The 27,840-nt window shown below is 41.9% G+C and overlaps 1 protein-coding gene and 1 pseudogene across 6 annotated transcripts in view; both read right to left on the bottom strand.

Moving 5' to 3' along the window:
* The window catches only part of LOC118377200 (ankyrin repeat domain-containing protein 12-like), a 69,666-nt gene extending 66,986 nt beyond the window's left edge, over positions 1-2,680 (bottom strand). For 5 of the 6 annotated variants that reach the window (XM_052462959.1, XM_052462933.1, XM_052462960.1 and 2 more), the window contains exon 1: positions 2,465-2,680. The gene's annotated coding sequence lies outside the window, so the exon portion shown is untranslated. The remainder of the gene's footprint in view (positions 1-2,464) is intronic. The other variant, XM_052462966.1, reaches the window with a different exon arrangement.
* A 2,718-nt stretch (positions 2,681-5,398) lies between these two features.
* Positions 5,399-27,390, bottom strand: LOC118377201 (NADH dehydrogenase [ubiquinone] flavoprotein 2, mitochondrial-like; annotated as a pseudogene).
* Between the last annotated feature and the right edge of the window lie 450 nt (positions 27,391-27,840).

Raw genomic sequence — 27,840 nt, 5'->3', positions numbered from 1 at the left:
TGGAAAATTAGATTAGGAGTGGCAGGAAGCCTAGTGGTTAGAGCTTTTGGCCAGTAACCGAAAGGTTGTTAGATGGAAATACCGAGCTGAGAAGGTCAAAAACTGTCATTCTGCTCCTGAACAACCCACTGTTCCAAGGCTGTCATTGTAACTAAGAATGTGTTCTTAACTGACTTGCCTAGTTAAATAAAAAGATTACATTTAAAAAAAATTAAAAAAAGTTTGATTAAAACTTTTACATGCTTTAGAAGAAGACTGATTTCCCTAAATAATCCTGTTTTCATGGACACGTCTGAAATCATGCAACCTTGACGGCATCGATAAATGCAGAAAAATCACCAATCAAAACAAACATTCTAGCACATCAAACATGTTATTTTTGGGAAGCATATTAGATTCTGAGTTTGGACATATAAAGTACACGTGAAAACTACTTCTAAAAGAAGCATATATTCAGCTGTTCCAAGTACAACTCACTCGCAAAGAGGGAAGCGTGCTTGGCTGGTGTATGGGCGAATCAAACGCACCGCTGGCTGGTGTATGGGCGAATCAAACGCACCGCTGGAACGCCGATTAAGGTATTTACATGTCCTAATAATTTGAAAGATTGCTCAGAAAACCAGGTGTTTTTAAACAGCTGCTCGCCCAGTGTTTGTTTGAAGATCCCATCTGAACTGCTCAGGTTCGACAGATACATTTTGATATGTAAATATGTATATATACTTCCGATTATGACCTTACGCCAATTAAGATAAGCAGAGTACGGTGTTCACATAACTACTGCACAAACTGACATAATAAGTTCAATATGTACAATGTACTCGTGATAATGTACTCAGTGATAGTGAGTTTTAAGTACTTGGTACTACAGTAACACAAATGAGGGACATGATGTGACAACAAAATACAATTTTAGTGTAGTGATGAAGTTAAAACAGACATTCAAACCAGAATTCTGTCATCGAGCTAAATAACAATTCAGGGTGGTATCAAAGGCCCATTTTTAAAGTATATAGGAAAATATATAGGACTAGTATTTTGGGGGGAGGGTTTGTTTTCAACATGGTAAGTGTTTAAGGCAAACCCTAGGGTTAGTCACTATGCATTCTGTAATCAACTTCTTTATTGCACACACACATTACTATGATTTTGATTATTTAGGCTGGAAAGCGTACAGCTATATTTTGTAGTAGGAAAAGGGGGGAAACTATTTAGATAAGCGGAGCCCTACTTGCAACTAAATTCACAGATTCAGTGTCATTATCATTGCTGCCTCACAATAGACAATAGCTGGATATCAATTCCAACCTGTATTGCTCTGATATTAGGCTATACAAAATACTGCAACAGCATGGGGAGGGTAGAAATGACATCACCCCTTGATTTGATATTTCATCATACTTCATGGAGACAGTTCATTCTGCACCCATTGTGGCTATAATACAATGTATTTATTCTGTCATTGTCATGAACGAGAGACGTGAAGTATTATTCAGCTCGCACTGGTGGCTTGGTTTTTGTATAGGATCTGAGTGATACGTCCTTTAGACAAAAGGTTTCCAGAGCGAAGGACGGTCACACCAGACAGACAGACAAGCGGTTCAACCAACACACCCCCCCCCCTAAAAAAAAAAAAAATGCTTGACTCGCTGCTGTACCTTGGCTGTACTGTTGTCAAATTTACAAATCGCAAATAATTATAATTGTTATTATTATGTGCATTTTTGTTTTACAGATCCAACGTGACAAATATTCGGACGTTTTAAACGTATATGGACATAAATGGACGCGAATACAGTTAGCTTGCTAGCTAGTTAGCCCGGGTTAACGTGGATAGTGTTTAGAGAATAGCGTACTTACGCTACGTTCGGCGCCGGAACGTCTGTAACGAGGGCTACAGTAGTTACGTTGACGTTAGCTATTCCTTCTGGAGACTACGTAGACTACGTTACATAAAATGTGTCGAATTTGCTACCTGGCGAAAGTCTCGGTCAATTTACTGTGTAACCATGGTCTGTTGCAGGGGGGGAAAAAATACTTTAAAGATATATATATATATATTTTTTTTAAATCGTTCAATGTGTAAGTTACATGGAGAACAAAAACCAAAAAAAACATCCCGTGTAGACAAAAGCCCGCTGAGGCGAATACCTTACAGGCTAGCTGAAGCTAACTAGTTAGCCACCAGTTGTCACCCAGCTTTTCCCTTCGACACACAGCAACACACAGCTATAATTATTCATATTATTAGCATAAAAGCAACTTTGACACATAAGTAAAACACCTGTTACTTAAATGCGTCCATAAAAATTTTAAAAAAGTAGGTGACATACAAGCCCAAAAATAACAATAAAAGTTGTGGCTATAGCTAACGTCAAAGTTGATTAGCTTGCTTAGCTGGGGTTTTACTATGATCATGAGCAATCAAATCTAAAGAAATATGAACATTTAACTTTCTGCTTACCTTTTCAATTACCCATCGGGTTCTGCCTGTTCATTCAGATCGTGAAGATAAAACTACGTAGCTTGTAAAAACAGTAATTTCCCCCAAAAATATTGACCATGAACAGTAGCTGGACTAGGGGGCTACGTGTGACGTCCAGTTTACTGCTGGGTTTGAAAACGTCCCCCAGTCCGTCCTTCGTCTTCAAGAAGAAACTCCCCCCAGCAGCGAATCATGCAAACGTCGCTCCCATTGGCCGAGAACAGTCATATTGGTCACGTGAGTCCTGACAATCTTCTTTTTTTTTTTTTTTTTTAAGGGTCTATAAGTCTGCTGGATAATGGGTATGTCAAGCTATTTACCACATTTTAAACATTTCCCGGAACTGATAGAAATGGCTTCGATATTATTAATAAAAAAAATGTAATACATCTTCGTTAGGTTAGTATGTACATTTTAAAGTCGTGTTTTATTGCGTGTAATAGATACCGAATGGTGAGTATTTTGCAAGTCAACTTTTGGGGGTGCATCGGAGAGGGAGAGGTCATCCTTTCCGCTCCGCTCTGCGGCTTCAGGGAATGTTTTTCGAACATGTCGAATGAAGACATAACAGAGAGGTAAAATCTGACTGTGTGCATTCAATTGTCATTTATATGAATGCATAGACACTGTATTCTAGTTCCGTCGATGTGTTGCATCATTCCTGCCGCTCTGTCTATATCGAATTGTTGTGGCGCAGTGATATTTGCATTATATGGGTATTAAAGCGCATGCGCGATTGGGAGAACATTATGAAAGATTGTCTATTATATTGACAAGAGATTCGAGTGCCCGCTCGAACAATAGAAATACATGTCCTCAAAGATGGAAGGCATGAGGAGGAGGGGGCGAGATCAGGTGGGACCATTCTAGCCAATGAGAGGGTAGATACGCGTGTGTGTATATACAGGCCATAGAGATAGATATAGGACTCATCTTTGTTATCTGTGTCATTAAAGCGTCCGTGACGCTTTTGCATTGAAAGCCATCTTCATTTTCTTTCTGTTCTTCATTGGCTGATAATTCTCAACTCATAGGTATCCACATCCATTTGACACATGTAAAATTGTGGAAGGCCTCAATTGCAATGTCCATGCTATACGCGGTTATATACCCATCATGAGTCTTCTATCTCTATGACAACAGACAACTCAGTCGTTTTTAAAAAATTTAAAAAACTTTCCAAAATGCCACATGCGTCTTGCCTGAAGACTCACGGTACCACTGTGATGTCTTATGTCATCTTCACAGAGTATTGCTTCGCTACTAAACAGACAGTTGAACTTTCTACCGGTGTCGACCCAGCCTCCCGCCTGCTGTGTAGCGGAGACCTCCTTGCTAGCTAACAGTGCCTGGCAGGCAAGGTACACTGTCTTCCAGTGTCCTAGCTCGCTACCTATCCTGCCTGCTGTGTCCTAGTTAGCTAGCTAACCAGCTAGCACACAGTGTCGTAACAGAACTGCGGGAAAACAGCCCGACAGGCCGGGGGCAAAGGACACCGGTGTCCTAGCTATCTCTAGTTAGTTACCTATTTTGCTTGCTATGTACCAGAGTCATTAACAGAACTGCGGGAAAACAGTGCCCGACAGACAAGGGCGAAGGACACTGTCTACCGGTGTGCTAGCTACCGAACTATCCCCACCTCCTGCTTGCACAGTGTACCGGAGTCCTATCTTTCTAACTAGCTAGCTAGCTAGCACCCGGTGTCCTAAATGTTTACAGAACAACTGCCATCATTAACAGAACTGCGGGGGAAGAGTGCCTGACAGGTGAGGGCGAAGGACAGTCTGCCTCTTCTTCTGTGGGTTTATCTGCGGTTGGCATCCAATGGTGCATTACTGCCACCTATTGTACTGAAGTGCCTCCCCCTCCTAGCTTTAAAATGGACCAATAGAAGCATAAAGAGAAGCATAAAGAGGTGTTCCTGCAGATGCAGGAATGCCCACGTTCAGGAAACCCCAAAGTGCAAAATATGACCTTTTCATTCAAGACAGGATAAATATATTGCATCAAGTGATAAAACATGTTTTGTTTTAGTTTCCTTTTTTTCTCCCTCAACTCAGCTAGCTAAAAACGAGGCTAGGTTGAAGTTACCACTGTAAGTAGCAAAACGCGAGGCTAGGTTGAAGATACCACTGTAGCTAGCTTAAAAACGAGGTTAGGTTGAAGATACCACTGTAGCTAGCTAAACGCGAGGCTAGGTTGAAGATACCACTGTAGCTAGTTAAAAGCGAGGCTAGGTTGAAGATACCACTGTAGCTAGCTAAACGCGAGGCTAGGTTGAAGATACCACTGTAGCTAGCTAAACGCGAGGCTAGGTTGAAGATACCACTGTAGCTAGCTAAAAGCGAGGCTAGGTTGAAGATACCACTGTAGCTAGCTAAACGCGAGGCTAGGTTGAAGATACCACTGTAGCTAGCTAAACGCGAGGCTAGGTTGAAGATACCACTGTAGCTAGCTAAAAACGAGGCTAGGTTGAAGATACCACTGTAGCTAGCTAAACGCGAGGCTAGGTTGAAGATACCACTGTAGCTAGCTAAAAACGAGGCTAGGTTGAAGATACCACTGTAGCTAGCTAAACGCGAGGCTAGGTTGAAGATACCACTGTAGCTAGCTAAACGCGAGGCTAGGTTGAAGATACCACTGTAGCTAGTTAAAAGCGAGGCTAGGTTGAAGATACCACTGTAGCTAGCTAAATGCGAGGCTAGGTTGAAGATACCACTGGAGCTAGCTAAAAGCGAGGCTAGGTTGAAGATACCACTGTAGCGAGCTAAAAACGAGGCTAGGTTGAAGATACCACTGTAGCTAGCTAAATGCGAGGCTAGGTTGAAGTTACCACTGTAGCTAGCGACCTCAACCTAATAACCTAATAAAAACAAACGTCATTACCATCACGATAAACTTAAACTGGAGGAGGCAAGTCATAATACAATTGGCTTAGTTGCCAATTTATTATTTAACATTACTAGTACAATAGTACTCCCTTATCGGAATGGGTACAGTGCCTTGCGAAAGTATTTTCGGCCCCCTTGAACTTTGCGACCTTTTGCCACATTTCAGGCTTCAAACATAAAGATATAAAACTGTATTTTTTTTGTGAAGAATCAACAACAAGTGGGACACAATCATGAAGTGGAACGACATTTATTGGATATTTCAAACTTTTTTTAAACAAATCAAAAACTGATCAAAAAGCCCCCTTAAGTTAATACTTTGTAGCGCCACCTTTTGCTCCGATTACAGCTGTACGTCGCTTGGGGTATGTCTCTACCAGTTTTGCACATCGAGAGACTGACATTTTTTTCCCATTCCTCCTTGCAAAACAGCTCGAGCTCAGTGAGGCTGGTTGAGAGAATGCCAAGAGTGTGCAAAGTTGTCATTAAGCCAAAAGGTGGCTACTTTTGATGTATATTTTGATGTAATACTTTTGATTCCTTGTGTTATTTCATAGTTTCTTCTATTCTACAATGTAGAAAATATTAAAATAAATTAAAACCCTGGAATGACTAGGTTGTCCACTTTTGACTGGTACTGTACGTATTTTACCCCATCAATTGATGCTCTCGATAAGAATACATTTCTGTGCGAGGCTTGTGGCAACTTTTAACAAAATTCACATAAGAGTTCCTATTCTTTCCGGCAGTTTTCTTTTCTGACTTTTAAAAATGATTCATAGTTTCTTGATCTGCATGTCGTTGACAGTGTGGTGTAGTAAACGTTTTCTAATAGAAATACTGTATCAAATCTGTGTCGACCTAGATTTCTCTTCGAGACAGATAGTTAGTGTCTTATCTAAAGTGACGCCCCATGAGCACATTGACATTTTATTTACAATATTACATAATTTCCCCTGAACAGGACGGTTTTATACAGTATATATATATTTTTTTTAAAAACTTTTTTTCTACTTTGAACTGGCGCCCTATGGGCTTCGGTAGTGCACTGTATAGGGGCTAGGGAGTTGTTGAAATACACTGTAGGTCTCTATAGATCAGCTCTGACACCGAAACCAGGTCCAGGGGGAGGCTCAGACAGACTCGTCAGTCCTCCTGCTGGCTCGCAGGAGAAACGCCCGTTCCTGGAAGATAAAACAAAAAAAACACAAAAAAATATATATATATATTGAAATAATCAAACCCTGGTCAAGTGTATCATTCGTCATTTAATTTCATTTTAATTTTTTTAATTCGTTAATTTAATTGAATTCACTGATAAACCACAGCATTCTATTGCAGCCTGAGCTCCAAAGCCTAGAATGTTTTAATTTTTTATTTCACCTTTATTTAACCAGGTAGGCCAGTTGAGAAGTTCTCATTCATCAAGATGGTTAGGTAAAATAGATGTTTGTTTTTTAAATAAATGCAGTAAAAACCAACTAGTAGTATTCAACCATCAACCCTTTGTGTGTGTAACAAGCACTAGTGATTGTCTAACATTTTATAGGGATGTGCATCTCTCCTTTCATGAACCATTCAATACGCATCTATATACACATCTATATACACATATCTATATACACATCTATATACACATATCTATATACACATCTATATACACATATCTACAAACACACACCTATACTGACAAGGTACAGATCTGTCGTTCTGCCCCTGAACAGGCAGTTAACCCACTGTTCCTAGGCAGTCATTGAAAATAAGAATTTGTTCTTAACTGACTTGCCTAGTTAAATAAAGGTACAATTAAAATATACATCTATACATACACATCTATATATACACATGGGCTCTGTTACGATACAGGAACGTTAACTTTAGGGCTGAACCCATTTAGTCGACTGGTCGAGTTTGTTTTCGTCCAGCAGTTAACAGAACAATGAATGAAATGGCCTCTTGGATTGCACTGACACCACCTGACACCGCTAACACCACCTGACACCACCGACACCGCTAACACCACCGACACCGCTAACACCACCTGACACCGCTAACACCACCTGACACCGCCGACACCGCTAACACCACCGACACCGCCAACACCACCTGACACCACCGATACCGCTAACACCACCTGACACCGCCGACACCGCTAACACCACCGACACCGCTAACACCACCTGACACCACCGACACCGCTAACACCACCTGACACCACCTGACACCACCGACACCGCTAACACCACCGACACCGCTAACACCACCTGACACCAACGGACCAACTGACACCACCTGACACCACCGACACCGCTAACACCACCTGACACCACCGAAACCGCTAACACCACCGACACCGCTAACACCACCTGACACCACCGGACCAACTGACACCACCGACACCGCTAACACCACCTGACACCACCGAAACCGCTAACACCACCGACACCGCTAACACCACCTGACACCGCTAACACCACCTGACACCAACGGACCCACTGACACCACCGACACCCCTTTGGTTTCTATACTGCTGCTACTCGCTGTGTATTCTCTATGGGCTGAGTAGGTGAATGCTGTCGGTGAATAAGTCTATGCTGATAAGTCAATACTCTCTAAATGTGATCCGTTAGTTACTAGTTACCCTGTCCAGTTGTAAATCAGTAACCTTTTTTTATTACCCCCAAAACTCAGTAATCAATACCATATTCTGCATTTACGACAGGAATATATTGTTTACCTTTTAGTTGGTGACACTTTGATATCTTGATAATATGCAGCTGTTTAAAGGAAAAATCTGTTTTGGTAAAAAGCTGAGGGAAGGGCCTGGAGAAATGTAACCAGTCTCGGATTAATAAACAGAGAAATGGACGCAAGGCCTGACCATCCATGATATCAACATTATAGTTATAACCATGTTATGAGGCTATACAGGACTGACCATCCATGATATCAACATTATAGTTATAACCATGTTATGAGGCTATACAGGACTGACCATCCATGATATCAACATTATAGTTATAACCATGTTATGAGGCTATACAGGACTGACCATCCATGATAAACATTATAGTTATAACCATGTTATGAGGCTATACAGGACTGACCATCCATGATATCAACATTAGTTATAACCATGTTATGAGGCTATACAGGACTGACCATCCATGATATCAACATTATAGTTATAACCATGTTATGAGGCTATACAGGACTGACCATCCATGATATCAACATTATAGTTATAACCATGTTATGAGGCTATACAGGACTGACCATCCATGATATCAACATTATAGTTATAACCAGTGTTTGTTTACATATACAATGTCTATAGGCTGGGATCTGCACTATACAGCTGTTATTCTATAGGCTGGGATCTGCACTATACAGCTGTTATTCTATAGGCTGGGATCTGCACTATACAGCTGTTATTCTATAGGCTGGGATCCACACCATGCAGCTGTTATTCTATAGGCTGGGATCTGCACTATGCAGCTGTTATTCTATAGGCTGGGATCTGCACTATACAGCTGTTATTCTATAGGCTGGGATCTACACTATACAGCTGTTGTTCTATAGGCTGGGATCTACACTATACAGCTGTTGTTCTATAGGCTGGGATCTGCACTATACAGCTGTTATTCTATAGGCTGGGATCTGCACTATGCAGCTGTTATTCTATAGGCTGGGATCTGCACTATACAGCTGTTATTCTATAGGCTGGGATCTGCACCATACAGCTGTTATTCTATAGGCTGGGATCTGCACTATGCAGCTGTTATTCTATAGGCTGGGATCTGCACTATACAGCTGTTATTCTATAGGCTGGGATCCACACTATGCAGCTGTTATTCCATAGGCTGGGATCCACACTATGCAGCTGTTATTCTATAGGCTGGGATCCACACTATGCAGCTGTTACTCTATAGGCTGGGATCTGCACTATGCAGCTGTTATTCTATAGGCTGGGATCCGCACTATGCAGCTGTTATTCTATAGGCTGGGATCCACACTATACAGCTGTTGTTCTATAGGCTGGGATCCTCACTATACAGCTGTTATTCTATAGGCTGGGATCTGCACTATACAGCTGTTGTTCTATAGGCTGGGATCCTCACTATACAGCTGTTATTCTATAGGCTGGGATCTGCACTATGCAGCTGTTATTCTATAGGCTGGGATCTGCACTATGCAGCTGTTATTCTATAGGCTGGGATCTGCACTATGCAGCTGTTATTCTATAGGCTGGGATCTGCACTATGCAGCTGTTATTCTATAGGCTGGGATCTACACTATGCAGCTGTTATTCTATAGGCTGGGATCCACACTATGCAGCTGTTATTCTATAGGCTGGGATCCACACTGTGCAGCTGTTATTCTATAGGCTGGGATCCACACTGTGCAGCTGTTATTCTATAGGCTGGGATCCACACTATGCAGCTGTTATTCTATAGGCTGGGATCTGCACTATACAGCTGTTATTCTATAGGCTGGGATCTGCACTATACAGCTGTTATTCTATAGGCTGGGATCTACACTATACAGCTGTTATTCTATAGGCTGGGATCCACACTATGCAGCTGTTATTCTATAGGCTGGGATCCTCACTATGCAGCTGTTATTCTATAGGCTGGGATCCTCACTATGCAGCTGTTATTCTATAGGCTGGGATCCACACTATGCAGCTGTTATTCTATAGGCTGGGATCCACACTATGCAGCTGTTATTCTATAGGCTGGGATCTGCACTATGCAGCTGTTATTCTATAGGCTGGGATCCACACTATGCAGCTGTTATTCTATAGGCTGGGATCCACACTATGCAGCTGTTATTCTATAGGCTGGGATCTGCACTATTCAGCTGTTGCACATTTTTCACTGGCCGTCGACCGGGTTTCAAAAACAATGATTGATCGGCTAAAGGTTAAACTTCTTGAATTCAACCATTATTGGGTTCAAATACACATTTTAGATTTGTGAACAGCCCGTCCACAACAACCACTAATCCGTAAAGAGTGCAAATAGCTAAAAGACAGAGCAGCGGTGTGATATATTATTATATTATATTATATATAATTCATAATGTGCTAAGTAGATATCAATAATAGGTGATATCCGTATCGCCGTAGACGACACCACTGCTGTCATCCTTTACCTCCAAGCGTTTATTCAAGTGGGTTCATCTTTGGATGCCGACAGCAGTCGCACCATTGGAAGACATAGCATTGTTTCATAACTTCATTGTGTGAATTGTTTGTGTTTTATTGTTAGGTGTCTATCAATTCCCCCATGACATGCGTCCCCAGTACTACGTCTACCATTACTTCATAATCTACAGTGTTTGTTACTTTGGTTACAGTCATTTCTCTTCATGCTTTCTATATTATTGTTCCAGTCTTCCTGGTCTCATTGTCGGAGTGGACACATTGTTTGCACAGCGCACAACTTATGATACACTTGTGAGAAACACGTCAATTCTGTCAATTTATTTATTGTCTTCTGTTTGGAGCTCTCCTGTGAATGTTGAATAAGGACGAGCACACAGAAGTAGACCTATAGACTACCTGATTACACATAGAAGTAGACCTATAGACTACCTGATTACACATAGAAGTAGACCTATAGACTACCTGATGACACATAGAAGTAGACCTATAGACTACCTGGTTACACATAGAAGTAGACCTATAGACTACCTGATTACACATAGAAGTAGACCTATAGACTACCTGGTTACACATAGAAGTAGACCTATAGACTACCTGGTTACACATAGAAGTAGACCTATAGACTACCTGATTACACATAGAAGTAGACCTATAGGCTACCTGGCCTGATTACACATAGAAGTAGACCTATAGACTACCTGGTTACACATAGAAGTAGACCTATAGACTACCTGGTTACACATAGAAGTAGACCTATAGACTACCTGGTTACACATAGAAGTAGACCTATAGACTACCTGGTTACACATAGAAGTAGACCTATAGACTACCTGGTTACACATAGAAGTAGACCTATAGACTACCTGGTTACACACAGAAGTAGACCTATAGACTACCTGATTACACATAGAAGTAGACCTATAGACTACCTGATTACACATAGAAGTAGACCTATAGACTACCTGATTACACATAGAAGTAGACCTATAGGCTACCTGATGACACATAGAAGTAGACCTATAGACTACCTGATTACACATAGAAGTAGACCTATAGACTACCTGATTACACATAGAAGTAGACCTATAGACTACCTGATGACACATAGAAGTAGACCTATAGACTACCTGATTACACATAGAAGTAGACCTATAGACTACCTGATGACACACAGAAGTAGACCTATAGGCTACCTGACCTGCGTGAAAACAGAGGCATAATAATGTGCCCATTTGGGGATCTGATAGTGTTTCTGATTGGTTAACGCCCCACCACCAATGAGCTGTGGAGCTTCTCAAAGTAATGTTTTCTTCACCTCAAACAGAAAGTGAACGAAGTCTGTTTTTCCATCCATTGATAATGTCAATAGTTCCTCAATGTATTTGAAAGATCTTTCCAGCTCTCTCCCTTTCGACAACCACTCAGCGTGAAAGGGAACAATGTCATGCTCTGATCCAATGGAAACACCATACAAATAGTCCTACCTGATTACTTCTTATCAGTGCTCGACTTGGACTGAAATATGCAGTGGTGGAAGAAGTACCCAATTGTAAAAGTATAGATACCCTAATAGAAAGTTACTCAAGTCACCCAGTAAAATAGTACTTGTGTAAAGTCAAAGTATTTGGTTTTAAATATACTTAAGTATCAAAAGTATAAATTAAAGTATAAATAATTTCTTATTCCTTATATTAAAGCAAACCAGGCGGCATAATTTTCTTGTTTTTAAAATGTACAGACAGCTAGGGGCACACCCCAACGTTATTTACAAAATATGCATTTGTGTTTAGTGAGTCCGCCAGACCAGAGGAAGTAGGAATGGCCAGGGATGTTCTCTGTTTAGTGAGTCCTCCAGATCAGAGGCAGTAGGGATGACCAGGGATGTTCTCTGTTTAGTGAGTCCGCCAGACCAGAGGCAGTAGGAATGACCAGGGATGTTCTCTGTTTAGTGAGTCCGCCAGACCAGAGGAAGTAGGAATGACCAGGGATGTTCTCTGTTTAGTGAGTCCTCCAGACCAGAGGCAGTAGGAATGTTCTCTGTTTCGTGAGTCCGCCAGACCAGAGGCAGTAGGAATGGCCAGGGATGTTCTCTGTTTATTGAGTCCACCAGACCAGAGGAAGTAGGGATGTTCTCTGTTTAGTGAGTCCGCCAGACCAGAGGAAGTAGGAATGGCCAGGGATGTTCTCTGTTTAGTGAGTCCACCAGACCAGAGGCAGTAGGAATGACCAGGAATGTTCTCTGTTTATTGAGTCCGCCAGACCAGAGGAAGTAGGAATGTTCTCTGTTTCGTGAGTCCGCCAGACCAGAGGAAGTAGGAATGGCCAGGGATGTTCTCTGTTTAGTGAGTCCGCCAGACCAGAGGAAGTAGGAATGACCAGGGATGTTCTCTGTTTAGTGAGTCCTCCAGACCAGAGGCAGTAGGAATGTTCTCTGTTTCGTGAGTCCGCCAGACCAGAGGCAGTAGGAATGGCCAGGGATGTTCTCTGTTTAGTGAGTCCGCCAGACCAGAGGCAGTAGGAATGGCCAGGGATGTTCTCTGTTTAGTGAGTCCTCCAGACCAGAGGAAGTAGGAATGTTCTCTGTTTCGTGAGTCCGCCAGACCAGAGGAAGTAGGAATGGCCAGGGATGTTCTCTGTTTAGTGAGTCCGCCAGACCAGAGGAAGTAGGAATGACCAGGGATGTTCTCTGTTTATTGAGTCCGCCAGACCAGAGGAAGTAGGAATGACCAGGGATGTTCTCTGTTTAGTGAGTCCGCCAGACCAGAGGAAGTAGGAATGGCCAGGGATGTTCTCTGTTTAGTGAGTCCGCCAGACCAGAGGAAGTAGGAATGGCCAGGGATGTTCTCTGTTTAGTGAGTCCACCAGACCAGAGGAAGTAGGAATGGCCAGGGATGTTCTCTTGATACGTGGGTCAATTTCCCTGTCCTGCTAAGCATTCAAAATGTAACGAGTAATTTGGCTCGTCAGGGAAAATGTATGAGAGTTAAAAAGGTACAATATTTTCCTTAGGAATGGTGAAGTAAATGTAAAGATACCCCAAAAACACACCAGAAATAGGTTCCGGTACTCATTTTGAATGCTGGTACTGTATTATATGTAGGAGCTCCACAATACTGTTTTAGATAATATTCTATAAAGAGGAACAGGAACTCCACAATACTGTTTTAGATAATATTCTATAAAGAGGAACAGGAGCTCCACAATACTGTTTTAGATCATATTCTATAAAGAGGAACAGGAACTCCACAATACTGTTTTAGATCATATTCTATAAAGAGGAACAGGAACTCCACAATACTGTTTTAGATCATATTCTATAAAGAGGAACAGGAACGCCACAATACTGTTTTAGATAATATTCTATAAAGAGGAACAGGAACTCCACAATACTGTTTTAGATAATATTCGATAAAGAGGAACAGGAACTCCACAATACTGTTGAGATTATATTCTATAAAGAGGAACAGGAACTCCACAATACTGTTGAGATTATATTCTATAAAGAGGAACAGGAGCTCCACAATACTGTTTTAGATAATATTCTATAAAGAGGAACAGGAACTCCACAATACTGTTGAGATTATATTCTATAAAGAGGAACAGGAGCTCCACAATACTGTTGAGATTATATTCTATAAAGAGGAACAGGAACTCCACAATACTGTTTTAGATAATATTCTATAAAGAGGAACAGGAGCTCCACAATACTGTTTTAGATCATATTCTATAAAGAGGAACAGGAACTCCACAATACTGTTTTAGATCATATTCTATAAAGAGGAACAGGAACGCCACAATACTGTTTTAGATAATATTCTATAAAGAGGAACAGGAACTCCACAATACTGTTTTAGATAATATTCGATAAAGAGGAACAGGAACTCCACAATACTGTTGAGATTATATTCTATAAAGAGGAAAAGGAACTCCACAATACTGTTGAGATTATATTCTATAAAGAGGAAAAGGAACTCCACAATACTGTTGAGATTATATTCTATAAAGAGGAACAGGAGCTCCACAATACTGTTGAGATTATATTCTATAAAGAGGAACAGGAGCTCCACAATACTGTTTTAGATAATATTCTATGAAGAGGAACAGGAACTCCACAATACTGTTGAGATTATATTCTATAAAGAGGAACAGGAACTCCACAATACTGTTTTAGATCATATTCTATAAAGAGGAACAGGAACTCCACAATACTGTTTTAGATAATATTCTATAAAGAGGAACAGGAGCTCAAGCAGTAGAAAATGTGAGGCGCTGGTACTCCGCTCCGGTGAGCTCCTGCCAAGGTCAAGCACTGCTTCTTATCCTGTACGCAAATAGCCTACAGCTGTGGAAACTGAGCGGCCCTGAATATTTTATACATTGTTGCAAGTTCACTTGGCAAACTGACCCAAGTTAGTTGACACAATGTTTCAAATTCATTGCAGACAGGCCATGTAGCAAATGTGATTTATAGGATATTTTTATTTTTTATTTTTTTATCAGGATATTTTCTACTGGCAGTCTGCAATGTTTTTGTTTGTTGGCTTTTTGTATATTATTTTTTACATATTGGCATTTGCAATAGAAGGTTACTACTTTTTTAGGATTATCATTTTTCATTTAGATTTGGATGTCATTTTGATTGAGATATGAAGAAATTGTTATAAATGAAGTGAAACTGTTTCACCAAAAATGTGAAAATCATAACTGTGGAAGTGGTCAGACAAATTGGCATGAGAAAAGGTTGCCGACTCCTCATGTAGCCTATTACAACGCAGTTACGTGCATAACGTTTGATAAGGCTACTAAACTGAAGGAGAGAGGACATATCAATTCGGTCACAACAGATAGGAGATATTTTTTTGGGGGGCAATGAATAAAAACATGAGTGAAATGGTGAAAATACCTGGGCCCAGGCAGAGGGACGTTCCCAGCTTTCAGCTCATCAATGATCTGATCGATGTCTTTTGGACTCGGGTCTTCCTGGAAATCACAGGACAGAAACGTCACAATAACATCCTATCGTCACAACACCAGTCTATTTACCCAGTAACGCCACAACACCAGTCTATTTACCCAGTATCGCCACAACACCAGTCTATTTACCCAGTAACGCCACAACACCAGTCTATTTACCCAGTAACGTCACAACACCAGTCTATTTACCCAGTATCACCACAACACCAGTCTATTTACCCAGTATCACCACAACACCAGTCTATTTACCCAGTATCACCACAACACCAGTCTATTTACCCAGTAACGTCACAACACCAGTCTATTTACCCAGTAACGTCACAACACCAGTCTATTTACCCAGTATCACCACAACACCAGTCTATTTACCCAGTATCACCACAACACCAGTCTATTTACCCAGTATCACCACAACACCAGTCTATTTACCCAGTATCACCACAACACCAGTCTATTTACCCAGTAACGTCACAACACCAGTCTATTTACCCAGTAACGTCACAACACCAGTCTATTTACCCAGTATCGCCACAACACCAGTCTATTTACCCAGTATCGCCACAACACCAGTCTATTTACCCAGTATCGCCACAACACCAGTCTATTTACCCAGTAACGTCACAACACCAGTCTATTTACCCAGTAACGCCACAACACCAGTCTATTTACCCAGTAACGTCACAACACCAGTCTATTTACCCAGTATCGCCACAACACCAGTCTATTTACCCAGTAACGTCACAACACCAGTCTATTTACCCAGTATCGCCACAACACCAGTCTATTTACCCAGTATCGCCACAACACCAGTCTATTTACCCAGTAACGCCACAACACCAGTCTATTTACCCAGTAACGTCACAACACCAGTCTATTTACCCAGTATCGCCACAACACCAGTCTATTTACCCAGTATCGCCTCAACACCATTCTATTTACCCAGTAACGTCACAACACCAGTCTATTTACCCAGTAACGCCACAACACCAGTCTATTTACCCAGTAACGCCACAACACCAGTCTATTTACCCAGTAACGCCACAACACCAGTCTATTTACCCAGTAACGTCACAACACCAGTCTATTTACCCAGTATCGCCACAACACCAGTCTATTTACCCAGTAACGCCACAACACCAGTCTATTTACCCAGTAACGTCACAACACCAGTCTATTTACCCAGTAACGTCACAACACCAGTCTATTTACCCAGTAACGCCACAACACCAGTCTATTTACCCAGTATCGTCACAACACCAGTCTATTTACCCAGTATCGTCACAACACCAGTCTATTTACCCAGTATCGTCACAACACCAGTCTATTTACCCAGTATCGTCACAACACCAGTCTATTTACCCAGTATCGTCACAACACCAGTCTATTTACCCAGTAACGCCACAACACCAGTCTATTTACCCAGTAACGTCCACAACACCAGTATTTACCCAGTATCGCCACAACACCAGTCTATTTACCCAGTATCGCCACAACACCAGTCTATTTACCCAGTAACGTCACAACACCAGTCTATTTACCCAGTAACGTCACAACACCAGTCTAATTACCCAGTAACGTCACAACACCAGTCTATTTACCCAGTAACGTCACAACACCAGTCTATTTACCCAGTAACGCCACAACACCAGTCTATTTACCCAGTAACGCCACAACACCAGTCTATTTACCCAGTAACGCCACAACACCAGTCTATTTACCCAGTATCACCACAACACCAGTCTATTTACCCAGTAACGTCACAACACCAGTCTATTTACCCAGTATCACCACAACACCAGTCTATTTACCCAGTAACGCCACAACACCAGTCTATTTACCCAGTATCACCACAACACCAGTCTATTTACCCAGTATCGCCACAACACCAGTCTATTTACCCAGTATCACCACAACACCAGTCTATTTACCCAGTATCGCCACAACACCAGTCTATTTACCCAGTATCGCCACAACACCAGTCTATTTACCCAGTAACGTCACAACACCAGTCTATTTACCCAGTAACGTCACAACACCAGTCTATTTACCCAGTATCGCCTCAACACCAGTCCATTTACCCAGTATCACCACCCTGTCGCCACAACACCAGTCTATTTACCCAGTAACGTCACAACACCAGTCTATTTACCCAGTATCGCCACAACACCAGTCTATTTACCCAGTAACGCCACAACACCAGTCTATTTACCCAGTAACGCCACAACACCAGTCTATTTACCCAGTATCGCCACAACACCAGTCCATTTACCCAGTAACGCCACAACACCAGTCCATTTACCCAGTAACGCCACAACACCAGTCTATTTACCCAGTAACGCCACAACACCAGTCTATTTACCCAGTATCGCCACAACACCAGTCTATTTACCCAGTATCGCCACAACACCAGTCTATTTACCCAGTATCGCCACAACCCCAGTCTATTTACCCAGTATCAACACCCTGTCGCCACAACACCAGTCTATTTACCCAGTATCACCACCCTGTCGTCACAACCCCAGTCTATTTACCCAGTATCAACACCCTGTCGCCACAACACCAGTCTATTTACCCAGTATCACCACCCTGTCGCCACAACACCAGTCTATTTACCCAGTATCGCCACAACACCAGTCTATTTACCCAGTATCGCCACAACACCAGTCTATTTACCCAGTATCGCCACAACACCAGTCTATTTACCCAGTATCGCCACAACACCAGTCTATTTACCCAGTATCGCCACAACCCCAGTCTATTTACCCAGTATCAACACCCTGTCGCCACAACACCAGTCTATTTACCCAGTAACGCCACAACACCAGTCTATTTACCCAGTATCGCCACAACACCAGTCTATTTACCCAGTATCGTCACAACACCAGTCTATTTACCCAGTATCGCCACAACACCAGTCTATTTACCCAGTATCGTCACAACACCAGTCTATTTACCTTTGAACTAGTGGTCGACCGAATATGATTTTTCAACGCCGATACTGATACCGATTATTGGAGGGCCAAAAAAGCCGATACCGATTAAATTGGCAAATTCTCTCTTTTTTTGTTGTAATAATGACAATTACAACAATATTGAATTAACACTTATTTTAACTTAATATAATACATCAATAAAATCAATTTAGCCTCAAATAAATAATGTAAAAACAAAGTGTTGGAGAAGAAAGTAAAAGTGCAATATGTGCCATGTAAGAAAGCTAACGTTTCAGTTCCTTGTTCAGAACATGAGAACATATGAAAGCTGGTGGTTCCTTTTAACATGAGTCTCCAATATTCCCAGGTAAGAAGTTTTAGGTTGTAGTTATTATAGGACTATTTCCCTCTATACCATTTGTATTTCATTAGCATTTGACTATTGGATGTTCTTATAGGCACTTTAGTATTGCCAGTGTAACAGTATAGCTTCCGTCCCTCTCCTCGCCCCTACCTGGACTCGAAACAGGAACACATCGACAACAGCCCCCATCGAAGCATCGTTGCCCATGCAGAGCAAGGGGAACAACCACAGGCTCAGAGCGAGTGACGTTTGAAACACTATTAGCACGCACCCCGCTAACTAGCTAGCCATTTCACATCGGTTACACCAGCCTCATCTCAGGATAGGCTTGAAGTCATAAACAGCTCAATGCTTGACGCACAACGAAGAGCTGCTGGCAAAAAGCACGAAAGTGCTGTTTGAATGAATGTTTACAGCGCCTGCTTCTGCCTACCACTGCTCAGTCAGATACTTAGATACTTGTATGCTCAGTCAGATTATATGCAACACAGGACACGCTAGATAATATCTAGTAATATCATCAACCATGTGTAGTTAACTAGTGATTATGATTGTTTTTTATAAGATAAGTTTAATGCTAGCTAGCAACTTACCTTGGCTTACTGCATTCGCGTAACAGGCAGTCTCCTTGTGGAGTGCAACGAAAGAGAAGCAGGTCGTTATTGCGTTGGACTTGTTAACTGTAAGGTTGCAAGATCGGATCCCCCGAGCTGACAAGGTGAAAATCTGTCGTTCTGCCCCTGAACGAGGCAGTTATTAACCCACCGTTCCTAGGCCGTCATTGAAAATAAGAATGTGTTCTTAACTGACTTGCCTAGTTAAATAAAGGTCTAAAAAAAATATATATATATTATTATTCTTTTATTATTATTATTTTGATTTTTTTTATCGGCAAATCGGCGCCCAAAAACCTCACCCTATTTCCGATTGTTATGAAAACTTGAAATCGGCCCTAATAAATCGGCCATTCCGATTCATCGGTCGACCTCTACTTTGAACAGGCTATGGTAGTAGGTGCCAGGAGCACCAGTTGCTGGGTTTTTCTACACAACAGTTTCCCGTGTGTATCAAGAATGGTTCACCACCCAAAAAGACATCCAGTCAAATTAACACAACTGTGGAAAGCATTGGAGTCAACATGGGCCAGCGCTTGACACCTTGTAGTGTCCCATGCCCTTACTAATTTAGACTGTTCTGAGGGCAAAACAGGGTGCAACTCGATATTAGGAAAGGGTTCCTAATGTTTTGTCCACTCCGTGTATATCGTTGTGTTTTTTTTCTGTGAAGCATATATATATAAAAATATATGCCATTTAGCAGATGCTTTTATCCAAAGCGACTTACAGTCATGTGTGCATACATTCTACGTATGGGTGGTCCCGGGAATCGAACCCACTACCCTGGCGTTACAAGCGCCATGCTCTACCAACTGTGCTACAGATGGTTTAACAGCAGAGAATAACTCACGTTGTAGTTGTCGTTGATCTGGACCATGGGATCGTTAACACAGCCACCGAGACACTCCACCTCTATTAGAGAGAACATCTTGTCTGACGTCATTCTTCCTACCTTGATGCCTGAGGGAAAAAAACTTTTTTTTATTTTTTTTAAAGGTCAAATGTAGCCATTTTTTTTTTTTTTTATCTCAATATCTAAATGTTTTCTGGGTAACTGTTAGCATCACTGATTGTTTTCATTGAAAATGTTTTTAAAAAATATAGAAAATAAATAAATAGCTTCTTAGAAAAAATACATTTCTTAAGCAAGAATTTGGGAGTGGTCTGAGTGGGGAGGGGAAAAGTGAAAATGTTCTGTTATTGGCAGAGAGGTTTGGAACTCTTTCTTATTGGTCTATTAACTCACTTACTGCCTGGTGATGTCACCATGTAGGCCAAAACTCCATCCCACTAAAACAGGTAGAAATATCAGGTGGTCTTTTCAAACAGGGCTTACACTAAATGGGGCATTATCATCATTTTCACAGTATTATTCCAAACTCTGTGTGGGGATAAATATATAGAAAAACACAAAACACAAAACAATCATGTTTTTGATTACACTGGGCCTTTAAACATAGTACAAATTACACTGATCTGATGGAAGAATTGGTGAACTGGGATCTTGATAGCCGGGTCTCAGATCTGTTGGTATTGTTACCTAATCCATTCCATAAGGAGCTGGCAACAGACCAGAAACGGACAGGCACCCAGGCTATATTAAAGAGATCAGAAACGGACTGACTCCCAGGCTATATTAAAGAGACCAGAACAAACTTCAAATTCTATTGCCTAATATGTCTACCTATCATGGTTAAATAATAGAACAATGAAAGCTGTCTCTACCTATCATGATTAAATAATAGAACAATGAAAGCTGTCTCTACCTATCATGGAAATAGAACAATGAAAGCTGTCTCTACCTATCATGGTTAAATAATAGAACAATGAAAGCTGTCTACCTATCATGGTTAAATAATAGAACAATGAAAGCTGTCTCTACCTATCATGGTTAAATAATAGAACAATGAAAGCTGTCTCTACCTATCATGGAAATAGAACAATGAAAGCTGTCTCTACCTATCATGATTAAATAATAGAACAATGAAAGCTGTCTCTACCTATCATGGTTAAATAATAGAACAATGAAAGCTGTCTCTACCTATCATGGTTAAATAATAGAACAATGAAAGCTGTCTCTACCTATCATGATTAAATAATAGAACAATGAAAGCTGTCTCTACCTATCATGGTTAAATAATAGAACAATGAAATCTGTCTACCTATCATGGTTAAATAATAGAACAATGAAAGCTGTCTCTACCTATCATGATTAAATAATAGAACAATGAAAGCTGTCTACCTATCATGGTTAAATAATAGAACAATGAAAGCTGTCTCTACCTATCATGATTAAATAATAGAACAATGAAAGCTGTCTCTACCTATCATGGAAATAGAACAATGAAAGCTGTCTCTACCTATCATGGTTAAATAATAGAACAATGAAAGCTGTCTACCTATCATGGTTAAATAATAGAACAATGAAAGCTGTCTCTACCTATCATGATTAAATAATAGAACAATGAAAGCTGTCTCTACCTATCATGGTTAAATAATAGAACAATGAAAGCTGTCTCTACCTATCATGGTTAAATAATAGAACAATGAAAGCTGTCTCTACCTATCATGGTTAAATAATAGAACAATGAAAGCTGTCTACCTATCATGGTTAAATAATAGAACAATGAAAGCTGTCTCTACCTATCATGATTAAATAATAGAACAATGAAAGCTGTCTCTACCTATCATGGTTAAATAATAGAACAATGAAAGCTGTCTCTACCTATCATGATTAAATAATATAACAATGAAAGCTGTCTCTACCTATCATGGTTAAATAATAGAACAATGAAAGCTGTCTCTACCTATCATGATTAAATAATAGAACAATGAAAGCTGTCTCTACCTATCATGGTTAAATAATAGAACAATGAAAGCTGTCTCTACCTATCATGGAAATAGAACAATGAAAGCTGTCTCTACCTATCATGGTTAAATAATAGAACAATGAAAGCTGTCTACCTATCATGGTTAAATAATAGAACAATGAAAGCTGTCTCTACCTATCATGATTAAATAATAGAACAATGAAAGCTGTCTCTACCTATCATGGTTAAATAATATAACAATGAAAGCTGTCTCTACCTATCATGATTAAATAATATAACAATGAAAGCTGTGTCTACCTATCATGGTTAAATAATAGAACAATGATTCCAATACATATAACATAATAATGGTTTTCCTCCACAGCTAGCTTAAAGCTTCTGTGAACACATCTACACAGAACAACAATATAAACACAACATGTCAAGTGTTGGTCCTATGTTTCATGTGCTGAAATAAAAGATTCAAGACTTATTTCTCTAAAATGTTGTGAAACAAATTTGTTTACATCCCTGTTAGTGAGCATTTCTCCTTTGCCAAGATAATCCATCCACCTGACAGGTGTGGCATATCAAGAAGCTGATTAAACAGCATGATCATTACACAGGTGCACCTTGTGCTGGGGGCAGAGTTTTGTTACACAACACAAAGCAACAGATGTTCAAGTTTTGAGGAAGCGTGCAATTGGCATGCTGACTGCAGGACTGTCGACCAGAACTGTTGCCAGAGAATTCAATGTTAATTTCTCTACTAGAAGCCGTCGTTTTAGAGAATTTGGCAGTATGTCCAACCGGCCTCACATTCACAGACCACGTGTATGGCGTTGTGTGAGCGATCGGTTTGCTGACTTCAACGTTGTGAACAGAGTGCCCCATGGTGGTGGTGCGGTTATGGTACGGACAACAAACACAATTGCATTGTATCGATGGCAGTTTGAATGCACTTTTGAATGACGAGATCCTGAGGCCCAACATGCCACAGTCAACAGTCTGATCAACTCTACGCGAAGGAGATGTGTCGCGTCGCATGAGGCAAATGGTTTGTCACACCAGATACTGACTGGTTCTCTGATCCACACCAGATACTGACTGGTTCTCTGATCCACACCAGATACTGACTGGTTCTCTGATCCACACCAGATACTGACTGGTTCTCTGATCCACACCAGATACTGGCTGGTTCTCTGATCCACACCAGATACTGACTGGTTCTCTGATCCACACCAGATACTGACTGGTTCTCTGATCCACACCAGATACTGGCTGGTTCTCTGATCCACACCAGATACTGACTAGTTCTCTGATCAACACCAGATACTGGCTGGTTCTCTGATCAACACCAGATACTGGCTGGTTCTCTGATCCACACCAGATACTGACTGGTTCTCTGATCCACACCAGATACTGGCTGGTTCTCTGATCCACACCATATACTGGCTGGTTCTCTGATCCACACCAGATACTGGCTGGTTCTCTGATCCACACCAGATACTGGCTGGTTCTCTGATCCACACCAGATACTGGCTGGTTCTCTGATCCACACCAGATACTGACTGGTTCTCTGATCCACACCAGATACTGACTGGTTCTCTGATCCACACCAGATACTGACTGGTTCTCTGATCCACACCAGATACTGACTGGTTCTCTGATCCACACCAGATACTGACTGGTTCTCTGATCCACACCAGATACTGACTGGTTTTCTGATCCACACCAGATACTGACTGGTTCTCTGATCCACACCAGATACTGACTGGTTCTCTGATCCACACCAGATACTGACTGGTTCTCTGATCCACACCAGATACTGACTGGTTTTCTGATCCACACCAGATACTGACTGGTTCTCTGATCAACACCAGATACTGACTGGTTCTCTGATCCACACCAGATACTGACTGGTTCTCTGATCAACACCAGATACTGACTGGTTCTCTGATCCACACCAGATACTGACTGGTTCTCTGATCAACACCAGATACTGACTGGTTCTCTGATCAACACCAGATACTGACTGGTTCTCTGATCCACACCAGATACTGACTGGTTCTCTGATCAACACCAGATACTGACTGGTTCTCTGATCCACACCAGATACTGACTGGTTCTCTGATCCACACCAGATACTGACTGGTTCTCTGATCCACACCAGATACTGACTGGTTCTCTGATCCACACCAGATACTGACTGGTTCTCTGATCCACACCAGATACTGACTGGTTCTCTGATCCACACCAGATACTGGCTGGTTTTCTGATCCACACCAGATACTGACTGGTTTTCTGATCCACACCAGATACTGACTGGTTCTCTGATCCACACCAGATACTGGCTGGTTCTCTGATCCACACCAGATACTGGCTGGTTCTCTGATCCACACCAGATACTGACTGGTTCTCTGATCCACACCAGATACTGACTGGTTCTCTGATCCACACCAGATACTGACTGGTTCTCTGATCCACACCAGATACTGACTGGTTCTCTGATCCACACCAGATACTGGCTGGTTCTCTGATCCACACCAGATACTGGCTGGTTCTCTGATCCACACCAGATACTGGCTGGTTCTCTGATCAACACCAGATACTGGCTGGTTCTCTGATCCACACCAGATACTGACTGGTTCTCTGATCCACACCAGATACTGGCTGGTTCTCTGATCCACACCAGATACTGGCTGGTTCTCTGATCCACACCAGATACTGGCTGGTTCTCTGATCCACACCAGATACTGGCTGGTTCTCTGATCCACACCAGATACTGGCTGGTTCTCTGATCCACACCAGATACTGACTGGTTCTCTGATCCACACCAGATACTGACTGGTTCTCTGATCCACACCAGATACTGACTGGTTCTCTGATCCACACCAGATACTGACTGGTTCTCTGATCCACACCAGATACTGACTGGTTCTCTGATCCACACCAGATACTGACTGGTTCTCTGATCCACACCAGATACTGACTGGTTCTCTGATCCACACCAGATACTGACTGGTTCTCTGATCCACACCAGATACTGACTGGTTCTCTGATCCACACCAGATACTGACTGGTTCTCTGATCCACACCAGATACTGACTGGTTTTCTGATCCACACCAGATACTGACTGGTTCTCTGATCCACACCAGATACTGACTGGTTCTCTGATCAACACCAGATACTGACTGGTTCTCTGATCAACACCAGATACTGACTGGTTCTCTGATCAACACCAGATACTGACTGGTTCTCTGATCAACACCAGATACTGACTGGTTCTCTGATCCACACCAGATACTGACTGGTTCTCTGATCCACACCAGATACTGACTGGTTTTCTGATCCACACCAGATACTGACTGGTTCTCTGATCCACACCAGATACTGACTGGTTTTCTGATCCACACCAGATACTGACTGGTTCTCTGATCCACACCAGATACTGACTGGTTCTCTGATCCACACCAGATACTGACTGGTTTTCTGATCCACACCAGATACTGACTGGTTCTCTGATCCACACCAGATACTGACTGGTTTTCTGATCCACACCAGATACTGACTGGTTTTCTGATCCACACCAGATACTGACTGGTTCTCTGATCCACACCAGATACTGACTGGTTCTCTGATCCACACCAGATACTGACTGGTTCTCTGATCCACACCAGATACTGACTGGTTCTCTGATCCACACCAGATACTGACTGGTTCTCTGATCCACACCAGATACTGGCTGGTTTTCTGATCCACACCAGATACTGACTGGTTCTCTGATCCACACCAGATACTGACTAGTTCTCTGATCCACGCCCCTACTTTTTAATTTTAAGGTTACCAACACAAGCATATCTGTATTCCCAGTCATGTGAAATCCATAGATTAGGGCCAAAGGAATTTATTTAAATTGACTAATTTCCTCATGTGAACTGTGACTCCGTAAAAATCTGATGTTTATATTTGCAGAACATCTACTTGGATGTTGTTAATCTGTCATAAATATACGCCGTCAAGACATCTGTTTTCCATCTCCACTTGAATCCCCTTCATTCTAGGTCCGTCTGTGCACCAAACGGGACAGTCGACCTCTTACCCAGTTTGTTCTGGAGGGCCTCCAGGATGCTGTCGGAGTCGCAAAGCATGCAGGGAGTTGTAGTGCAGATCTGGATGTGGTACTTTCCCACCGGCTGCCTCAGGAAACAAGGTTGTAGAACGTCGCTACCTCATAGATCCTCATCGGAGGGACCTCAAGCACCTCGGCCACCTGGGAGAAGAGAGAGAGAGGGAGAAACAATTCGGAAAAATGAAGGCTCGTGGACAGGAGGAGCGTTAATCTAATAATGGATGGAGTACTGAACACGCCCCCAAGTCTCCACAGGTTCTGTCGAATTCTATCGTTCTACAAATCGTTGCCAAACAGCAAAAAATTAAATGAACATACTCTATTCTAAAAACAGACCGATGCCTCAGGATATTGATTGATCGATTGATGAATGCCCTTGTTCATGGCTGAGATGGGGAGCCATCCATCTCTGAGCCAGTTCCAACACAGGGATGGTGGAGGCCTGTTTGTGGCCCTCTGGGTACATACTAACGATAGCATCAATCCTCTAAAAACAATGACAAAACAGCTTTTCATTAGTGAGGCTATATGATGTCCACAAGAACAGAGAATGTGACCTTTTTTTTTTTAATAAAGCTTCCTGTTCAAAACGATTTATAAAGATGTGATAAAAGTGTTGGTTTTCAAAGTTGAGTTTGACGTGCAGGTATTTCTCTGATGGTCGTGTTCTCGTCGACTCACCTTCAGGCTCTCCGCTGTGAACTCAAAGGGAAAGGGTCTGGGTTGTTTTCAGGGGTATCTCTGTGCTACAGTAGAAGAAAACGCATCACATCAGTCATCACATTGACGAACAGCAGTATCTCATTGAGTTGCATAAAGACATTTTACTTACCAGGCACAAACTAAAACATGTTAAGTTAAACTGGTAAATTTGTAAACAAAGCAAACGTGTAAGGAAAAGCCAATATTTCCATAGATCATTTAGAAGGCGTGGTAAAGAATAGGAGACGAATCCCCCAGGCCACACAGACTCAACTTTGGACCTCCCAGCCAGTCCCACTGCATTTTGTCATTGTTCCCCTCTAATCAGGGACTGATTTAGACCTGGGACACCAGGTGGGTGATTCCCCTCTTATCAGGGCCTGAATTAGACCTGGGACACCAGGTGGGTGATTCCCCTCTAATCAGGGACTGGTTTAGACCTGGGACACCAGGTGGGTGATTCCCCTCTAATCAGGGACTGGTTTAGACCTGGGACACCAGGTGGGTGATTCCCTTCTAATCAGGGACCGATTTAGACCTGGGACACCAGGTGGGTGATTCCCCTCTAATCAGGGACTGATTTAGATCTGGGACACCAGGTGGGTGGTTCCCCTCTAATCAGGGACTGATTTAGACCTGGGACACCAGGTGGGTGATTCCCCTCTAATCAGGGACTGATTTAGACCTGGGACACCAGGTGGGTGATTCCCCTCTAATCAGGGACTGATTTAGACCTGGGACACCAGGTGGGTGAATCCCCT

Source organism: Oncorhynchus keta, chromosome 15 (assembly GCF_023373465.1).
Source record: "Oncorhynchus keta strain PuntledgeMale-10-30-2019 chromosome 15, Oket_V2, whole genome shotgun sequence".
In the NCBI taxonomy this organism is placed as follows: Eukaryota; Metazoa; Chordata; class Actinopteri; order Salmoniformes; family Salmonidae; genus Oncorhynchus; species Oncorhynchus keta.
Note: the sequence above shows the minus strand (reverse complement) of the source record. Positions and strands in the feature narration are given on the sequence as shown.